This window comes from Heptranchias perlo, unplaced genomic scaffold (genome assembly GCF_035084215.1).
Source record: "Heptranchias perlo isolate sHepPer1 unplaced genomic scaffold, sHepPer1.hap1 HAP1_SCAFFOLD_282, whole genome shotgun sequence".
Classification (NCBI taxonomy): Eukaryota; Metazoa; Chordata; class Chondrichthyes; order Hexanchiformes; family Hexanchidae; genus Heptranchias; species Heptranchias perlo.
Genome location: NW_027139294.1, coordinates 1 through 9,116, shown reverse-complemented (window position 1 = coordinate 9,116; position 9,116 = coordinate 1). Strand labels below are relative to the sequence as shown.

Here is a 9,116-nt window from a genome sequence, read left to right as displayed (position 1 = left end):
TGTGGAACATTATTTCCTCTCTCATTACTCAAAGCTGAAAATCCCCCGTCCCACACACTCTCCCTCCTCCCTGTGCTGGAATCCAAACCCATCGCATCATCTTTCAGTGGCCCTAAACCATGAGTGAAAGGGTGAGAGAGAGTGTGAGAGAGTGAGTGTGAGAGTGTGAGTACAGCAGTGGGCTCGGTGTGGAGAATGAAGTGGGGCAGGTGGAGCATGTTTCAGTGGGGCAGCAGTCATCATAATCTCATCAGGTTTAGAACAGTTATGGAAAAGGACAGGGGACAGTCAAATGTGAAAATTCTTAACTGGAGGAGGGCTAATTCCAGTGAGTTAAAAAGGGATCTTGTCCAGGTGGATTGGAATCAAAAATTGGCAGGCAGAACAGTAATTGAACAGTGGGAGGCCTTCAAGGAGGAGTTGGTTTGGGTGCAGAGTAGACAGATTCTCACGATGAGGAAAGGAACGGCATCCAAAGCTCGAGCTCCCTGGATGACTGAAGATATAGAGATCACCATGTCTCCATCATTTACAGACGCTCCCTGACCGATCACCATTTCTCCTTCATTTACAGACTCACCCCAACCGATCACCATTTCTCCTTCATTTACAGACTCTCCCCGACCGATCACCATTTCTCCATCATTTACAGATGCTCCCTGACCGTTCACCATTTCTCCTTCATTTACAGACGCTCCCTGACCGATCACCATTTCTCCTTCATTGACAGACGCTCCCCGACCGATCACCATTTCTCCTTCATTTACAGACGCGCCCTGACCGTTCACCAGTTTTCCTTCATTTACAGATGCTCCCTGACCGATCACCAGTTCTCCTTCATTTACAGACGCTCCCTGACCGATCACCATTTCTCCTTCATTTACAGACGCTCCCTGACCGATTACCATTTCTCCTTCATTTACAGACGCTCCCTGACCGATCACCATTTCTCCTCCATTTACAGACGCTCCCTGACCGATCACCATTTCTCCTTCATTTACAGACGCTCCCTGACCGATCATCATTTCTCCTTCATTTACAGACGCTCCCTGACCGATCACCATTTCTCCTTCATTTACAGACGCTCCCTGACCGATCACCATTTCTCCTTCATTTACAGACGCTCCCTGACCGATCCCCATTTCCCCTTCATTTCCCGGCGGGTAGTGAGGGGGGGATAATGTTCACTGTTTTATATTCGGGTCTGGGGCCGCACTCGGGGTTTGTAAAGCCTGAGCCTGGGCCTGAGCCCGGACCCGGGCCCCGGGGTTTATTGAGCCTCTTGCTCCGATCCTCTGACCTGCACCGAACGCGCTCCTCCCGCAGCCTCGACTGGCCGCGCATGCTCAGGACACACTGACCGATAATGAGTCACTACTGCGCCTGCGCACTGGGCTCCACTGATTCAGATCGGGCACAATCTGAACCGCGCTGCATGCTGGGTGATGCAGCCGCCATTGATGATCTTAATATCTGGACGAGAAGCAAAGACATTGGAAGCAGGGAGAGTGAGTTTGGACCAAGGATTATAAAATAAACTGAAACCCCAGCTCTTTGTGCCATTTGAACCGGCACAAACACACTGCGTAGATGCTCCAGAAAATATTTTGTACGGTAACCTTTATTAATTTCGTTTTCTTAAATGTTGCAAGTGACGGGTTCAATTAATGTCAGGAATCTTACAACACCAGGTTATCGTCCAACAATTTTATTTTAAAATCACAAGCTTTCGGAGATTATCTCCTTCGCCAGGTGAGCAGTGAATGAGGTTCTCAAATCGCATATCTTGTATTAGGCTGGGACACCATCACACCAATCAAAGGTGTCGTTGGTGTTCAGACAGATTAGCCACGGAAAACAGTCGGTCCCAGTATACTGAATACACATTGTGTCAAATTACACAGACAGAGAGAAAGAGACCCGAAAGGCAGAGAGAGAGAGAATATTAAAAACAGATACTTTTTTTCCCCCCTTGCTGGTGGGGTAACGTGTAGCGTGACATGAACCCAAGATCCCGGTTGAGGCCGTCCTCATGGGTGCGGAACTTGGCTATCAATTTCTGCTCGACGATTTTGCGTCGTCGTGTGTCTCGAAGGCCGCCTTGGAGAACGCTCACCCGAAGATCGGTGGCTGAATGTCCATGACTGCTAAAGTGTTCCCCGACTGGGAGGGAACCCTCCTGTCTGGCGATTGTTGTGCGGTGTCCGTTCTTCCGTTGTCGCAGTGTCTGCATGGTCTCGCCAATGTACCATGCTCTGGGGCATCCTTTCCTGCAACGTATGAGGTAGACAACGTTGGCCGAGTCACAGGAGTATGAACCATGTACCTGGTGGGTGGTGTCCTCTCGTGTGATGGTGGTATCCGTGTCGATGATCTGGCATGTCTTGCAGAGGTTGCCGTGGCAGGGTTGTGTGGTGTCGTGGACGCTGTTCTCCAGTGTACTGGGACGTGCTGTTCACCGTGACTGGCCTGTTTGAACAACAACGACATCTTTTGATTGGTGTGATGCTGTCCCAGCCTAATAGAAGATATGCGATTTGAGAACCTTTCACTCATTCACCTGACGAAGGGGATAATCTCCGAAAGCTTGTGATTTTAAAATAAAATTGTTGGACTATAACCTGGTGTTGTACGATTCCTTACATTGGACTCTGCACGTAGGGAGAGAGAGGGAGAGAGAGAGAGAGGGGCTCATCAAACAGGTTGGAGGAGTGGATTCAATCTGCACTAAGATCACTTCACTGAAGGCAGCCCTCCCTCTTCCCTTCACCTTGCTGCCCCGAGCACCGTTTCCCTGCTCCTGGGTCACTGCTGCTCCGAGTCTGGCCTTTGGGTGATTCCTACGGTCACTCCCTCCCCGAAAACCCATCCTGGATCCACTCTCGCCGAACAGCTCAGGTGAGAGCAGGGACATGGCAGGCCTTTCATGGGAGCGTCACTCTGTCCACAACTGACACCCTGTCCCTTCCTAACAGGTCAATCCCACCACCGAGAATCTTACAGCACAGGAGGCCTCTCGGCCCATCGTGCCTGTGCTGGCTCTTTGAAAGAGCTGTCCCATTAGTCCCACTCCCCTGCCCTTTCCCCATGGCCCTGCAAATGTTTCCTTTCAGTGTTTATCCAATTCCCTTTTGAAAGTTATTATTAAATCTGCTTCCACTGCCCTTTCAGGCAGCTCATTCCAAATCATAACTCGCTGCGGAAAATAAAACCCTCATCGCCATCTGGTTCTTTTGCCAATTACCTTAAATCTGAGTCCTCTGGTTACCAACCCTTCTGCCAATGGAAATAGTTTCTCCTTATTTAATCTATTAAAACCCTTCATAATTTTGAACACCTCTATTAAATCTCCCCGTAACCTTCTCTGCTCTAAAGAGAACAACCCCAGTTTCTCTACATAACTGAAGTCCCTCATCCCTGGTACCATTCTAGTAAATCTCCTCTGCACCCTCTCCAAGGCCTTGACATCCTTCCTAAAGTGTGGTGCCCAGAATTGGACACAATACTCCAGTTGAGGCCTAACCAGTGTTTTATAAAGGTTTAGTATAACTTCCTTGCTTTCGTACTCGATGCCTCTATTAATAAAGCCCAGGATCCTGGATGCTTTTTTTCTTAAAACAGCCTTCTCAATTTGTCACCTTCAAGGATTTGTGTATGTGCACTCCCCAGGTCTCTCTGTTCCTGCATTCCCTTTAAAATTGTACCATTTAGTTTATATTGCCTCTCCTCATTCTTCCTACCAAAATGTATCACTTCCCACTTCTCTGCGTTAAATTTCATCTGCCATGTGTCTGCCCATTCCACCAGTCTATGTCCTCCTGAAGTCTGTTACTATCCTCCACGTTGTTTACTACATTTCCGAGTTTCGTATCATCTGCAAAGTTTGAAATACCCTGAATACCCAAGTGCAAGTCATTAATATATATCAAAAAGAGCAGTGGTCCTAATACTGACCCCTGGGGAACACCACTGTATATTTCCCTCCAGTCTGAAAAACAACCGTTCATCACTACTCTCTGCTTTCTGTCCCGTAGCCAATTTTGTAACCATGCAGCCACTGTCCCTTTAATCCCAGGGGCTTCAAATGATCCCTTCTGTCTCTGGACCCCGTTTATACCGTCCTTCCCCAAAAACTTATTCCACAACTCTGCCCTCTGGTGTAGAAAGGTCCCAGCCCTCTGACTCCAACTCCCTGGTTTAGATGAGTGGAGGCCTCCAGCCCATGGAGCACCCCATCTAACGGCCCATGAAAGGACTCTGTGTTTTCCCTCCGCTACCCTACTGAGAGCCTCCCCTCCGGGTGTTCCATCCTGCCCACACTCGCCCCAGTTTGTACACACGTGCTCTTATCCTGCAGTCAAACTTGGAATGAAAATATGCAGAATCTTATCTGCCTCGACAAGGCCCCCTTGTCAGAAGGTCATGGCTTCGAGCCCCACTCCAGAGACTCGAGCACCTAATCCAGGCCGACACTCCCAGTGCAGTACTGAGGGAGTGCCGCACTGTCGGAGGTGCCGTCTTTCTGATGAGACGTTAAACTGAGTCCCTGCCTGCCCCTCTCAGGTGGATGTAAAAGATCCCACGGCCACTAATGGGAGAAGAGCAGAATTCTCCCCTGGGTGTTCTGGCCAATATTTATCCCTCAACCAACGCCACTAAAACACAGATTATCTGGTCATTATCACAACGCTGTTTGTGGGATCTTGCTGTGCGCAAGTTGGCTGCCCGTTTCCTAAATTGCAACAGTGACTACACTTCAAAATAGTACATTACTGGCTATTAAGTGCTCAGGGACGTCCCGAGGTCGTGGAAGGGGCGAAATAAATGTACGTTTTTTTAAAAAACAAAGTCCCTTTGACACTGGGGATCAGTCCTGCAGTCCTTTTAACCCCTGGCCCCTGGTACCCAAGCCCTAGACCACCCCTCTTTACTCCGAGGGCTAGTGGAGGGCAGTTGGGGCAAGGGATGCTTTGCCACAAAGTGCCTGAAGCAGAGCCCACTGCATCTTTCACAGGACGACTGGATAACCGTATGAAGCTGAGGCTCGTGCTATGGGGGAGAGAAGGGGAGAGGGGCTTATGTCCCGGGAGGTGGAGGGAGCTAAAACCCACAAACTTCTGACTCGGAGGGGTGAGTGACGCTGACCGAGGAACGAGACAGGGTCCCCGAGACCGAGAGCAGTAAGTGGAGAAGGGGCGGGTGTTGCAGACTGAAGCCTGTGCTGGGCGCTCCTACCATTGGTGTCCCTCATCTCTTCCTCTCGCTGCTTCATGTCGGCAAAGTCATTGACGATCGACTCTGACAGATCCTCCAATCGTCGCAGCTCCACCTCAAGTGGCTTCATCTTCTCCGCCTTGGCGATCTGGGCAGGGAGAGAGAGAGAGAGAGAGAGACGGTCTGTAAGATCGGACAAAGATGTAGTAAATCCATTGTTGACTTGAGAGACCCACACTACAGAAAGGATATTGAAGCACTGGAGGCAGTGCGGGAAGGATTTACAAGGACGTTACCGGAATTGAGTGGATGCGGACGTGCCCGTCACGATAGATTGAGCAGGCTGGGGCTCTTTTCTCTGTAAAAGACTAAAAGGAGACCCGATAGAGGTATTGAAAATTAGGATTGGTGAATGTGGAGAAACTGCTTCCACTAGTGGGGGAGACCAGAACAAGGGGGCCGAAATATAAGAGAGGCACGAAAAGATCAAGTAAAGAATTCAGGAGGAATTTCTTTGCAGAGAGTGGTGAGAATGTGGAACTCGCTGCGACACAGAGTGATTGAGGCGAATAATATTTAAGGGGAGGCTTGATGCGTATATGAGGGACAAAGGAATAGAGGGATATGGGGGCAGAGTGGGAGGAGGCTCGTGTGGAGGATAAACACCAGCATGAAGCCACTGGGCCGAATGGCCTGTTTCTCTGCTGTAGATTCTACATTACCGCAGGGAAGGGGATATAAAGCACGGACACTCACATCTTCATAGTTCTTGGCTTCAACTCCATGTTTGGTGTTGAGAATAATCAGCTGGTCAGGAACTCAAAAATGGCCTGAGAACAAGAAAACACCAAGCTGAGGACTGGCCCCCACCGACACCCCGTGTGGGACCCGCGCCCCCGCCGACATTACTGCTCCATGGTCATGGAACTGCGCACTCCCACAGGGGCCCCTGAACCCCCAAACCCATGGGGACTCCGCACTCCCACACGGGCCCCTGAACCCCCAAACCCACAGGGACTCCGCACTCCCACAGGGGCCCCTGAACCCCCAAACCCATGGGGACTCCGCACTCCCACACGGGTCCCTGAACCCCCAAACCCACAGGGACTCCGCACTCCGACACGGGACCCTGAACCCCCTGGCTTCTGTGATGGTGGGGATACCGGGAGGAGGCCGAGATGGATCATCCACTCGGCACTTCTGGCTGAAGATGGTTGCAAACGCTTCAGCCTTGTCTTCTGCACTCACGTGCTGGACTCTGCCATCACTGAGGATGGGGATGTTTACAGAGCCTCCTCCTCCCGTTAGTTGTTTAATTGTCCACCACCATTCACGACTGGATGTGGCAGGACTGCAGAGCTTTGATCTGATCCGTTGGTTGTGGAATCGCTTAGCTCTGTCTATAGCATGTTGCTTCCGCTGTTTACCATGCATGTAGTCCTGAGTTGTAGCTTCACCAGATTGGCACCTCATTTTTAGATACGTCTGGTGGTGCTCCTGGCATGCTCTTCTACACTCCTCATTGAACCAGGGTTGATCCCCTGGCTTGTTGGTAATGGTGGAGTGAGGAAAATGTCAGGCCATGAGGTTACAGATTGTGCTGGAGTACAATTCTGCTGCTGCTGCTGATGGCCCACAGCGCCTCATGGATGCCCAGTTTTGAGCTGCTAGATCTGTTCTGAATCTATCCCATTTAGCACGGTGGTAGTGCCACACAACACGTTGGATGGTGTCCTCAGTGCGAAGACGGGACTTCGTCTCCACGAGGACTGTGCGGTGGTCACTCCTACCAATACTGTCATGGACGGATGCATCTGCGACAGGTCGATTGGTGAGGGCAAAGTCAAGTAGGTTTTTCCCCTTGTGTTGGTTTGCTCATCACCTGCCACAGGCCCAGTCTGGCAGCGATGTTGCTAACAGTCCTTTTATACTTGTTTTAACTGTATGATTCACTTGTTTTATTCCTTATGCTATCTGCACTTGTGTATTTGGGCAACAGACCTACTAGACCACATCTAGAATATACTGTGTGCAGTTTTGGTCTCCTTATTTAAGGACATAATTGCTTTGGAGGCATTTCAGAGAAGGTTCACTCGACTGATTCCTGGGATGAGGGGGTTATCTTATGAGGAATGGTTGGACAAGTTGGGCCTGTATACACTGGAGTTTAGAAGAATGAGAGGTGATCTTATTGAAACATATAAGATCGTGAGGAGACGAGAAGGGGCAGATGCTGAGAGGATGTTTCCCCTTGTGGGAGAGACAAGAACTCGGGGACCACAGTTTAAAAATAAATGGTCTCCCATTTAAGACGGAGATGAGGAGAAACTTTTTCTCTCAGAGGGTGGTGAGTCTGTGGAACTCCCTTCCCCAGAGAGCGGTGGAGGCCGGGTCAGTGAATATTTTTAAGGCTGAGTTAGATCGATTCCTGATTAACAGGGGAGTCAAAGGTTACAGTAGATGGACAGGAAAGTAGGGTTGAGGTCACAATCGGATCAGCCACGATCTTATCAAATGGCAGAGGGGCCGAATGGCCGACTCCTACTCTTAATTCGTAGGTTCTGATGCTGTTTTTCTCACTTCTTAAAAATATCACACTTGTTTTTCATCACTGCTGTATTATTTTTTAATCAGTTATTTTATTATTTCCTGTATTTTTTTTTATGAACCTGAAGTATTTATATTACCTGTGACACTATTTGTGACCTGGACTTTGTTCTCATCCCTTTTTCTTATCAGTAAGCTATTTTCACTTTTATTATTATTTCTGCCCGAGCCCTCCCCGTACCCCAGGACCCCCCCCTCGGACTCACTCACCCGGGGGCAGGCGGCTCTCGAAGCAGATCTCGAACATGTCGTAGTCGTCAGTGGTGAAGGCGAATTTGCCCTTAGTCGCCTCCTACTGAGAGTACAGGATGTGGCCGGAGGAGTCCGTCACCTGGGGGAGGGGAAACAGAGAGGTTACACCCTGGCTCCAGCCCGGAACTGTCCCCCACAGCTCCCTCCCCACACCACCCTCCCAATGGTGGAAAGGTACAAAAAGATCATTAAAAAGGATAATGGAACGTTGGCCTTTATCTCGAGGGCTGGAATACAAAGAGGTGGAAGTTATATTACAGCTGGACAGAGCTCTGGTCAGACCCCATCTGGAGACACTGCGTCCAGTTCTGGGCACCGTCCCCTCAGGAAGGATATATCGGCCTTGGAGGGGGTGCAGTGCAGATTCACCAGAATGATACCGGGGATAAAAGGGTTAAATTACGAGGACAGGTTGCAGAGACGAGGCTTGTATTCCCTCGAGTGTCGAAGATTAAGGGGTGATCGAATCGAGGGGTTTAAGATGATTAAAGGATTTGATGGGGTCGATAGAGAGAAACTATTTCCTCTGGTGGGGGGAGTCCAGAACAAGGGGGAATAATCTTAAAATTAGAGCCCGGCCGTTCAGGGGTGATGTCAGGAAGCATTTCTTCACACAAAGGGGAGTGGGAATCTGGAACTCTCTCCCCCGGAAAAGGGGGAGGCCGGGGGTCAATTGAAAATTTCAAAACTGAGATTGATGGATTTTTGTTGGGTGAGGGGATTAAAGGGAATGGAACCAAGGGGGGAAATGGAGTGAAATACAAATCAGACATGGTCGGACTGAATGGGGGGACAAGCTCTCTCCCCCTGCAAACCCCCTCTCTCTCCACACACCCCCACCCACTCCCTACCCTCCCCTCCTGTCCTCCCCTCCCCCCCTCCCCCCCTCTCCCCCCTCCTCCCCCCCCCACCTCCCCCCCCCTCCCCCCCCCTCTCTCCCTCTCTCTCCCCCCCCTCTCTCTCCCTCCCCCCCCTCTCTCTCTCTCTCTCTCTCTCTCCCCCCTCTCCCCCCCCCCTCTCTCCCTCCCCCCCCTCTCTCTCCA

The 9,116-nt window shown here is 50.4% G+C and overlaps 1 long non-coding RNA gene across 2 annotated transcripts; it reads right to left on the bottom strand.

Moving 5' to 3' along the window:
• Positions 1–1,692: 1,692 nt before the first annotated feature.
• LOC137310835 (uncharacterized) lies at positions 1,693–8,172 on the bottom strand. 2 transcript variants are annotated; one of them, XR_010960212.1, is made up of 4 exons: positions 8,032–8,172; positions 5,971–6,044; positions 5,236–5,362; positions 1,693–2,469 (listed from the first exon to the last, which is right to left on the bottom strand). It is a non-coding gene; the product is annotated as an uncharacterized lncRNA (long non-coding RNA). The 2 variants fall into 2 exon arrangements; XR_010960211.1 differs by lacking the exon at positions 5,971–6,044 and having other exon boundaries at positions 8,032–8,170.
• Positions 8,173–9,116: the final 944 nt, after the last annotated feature.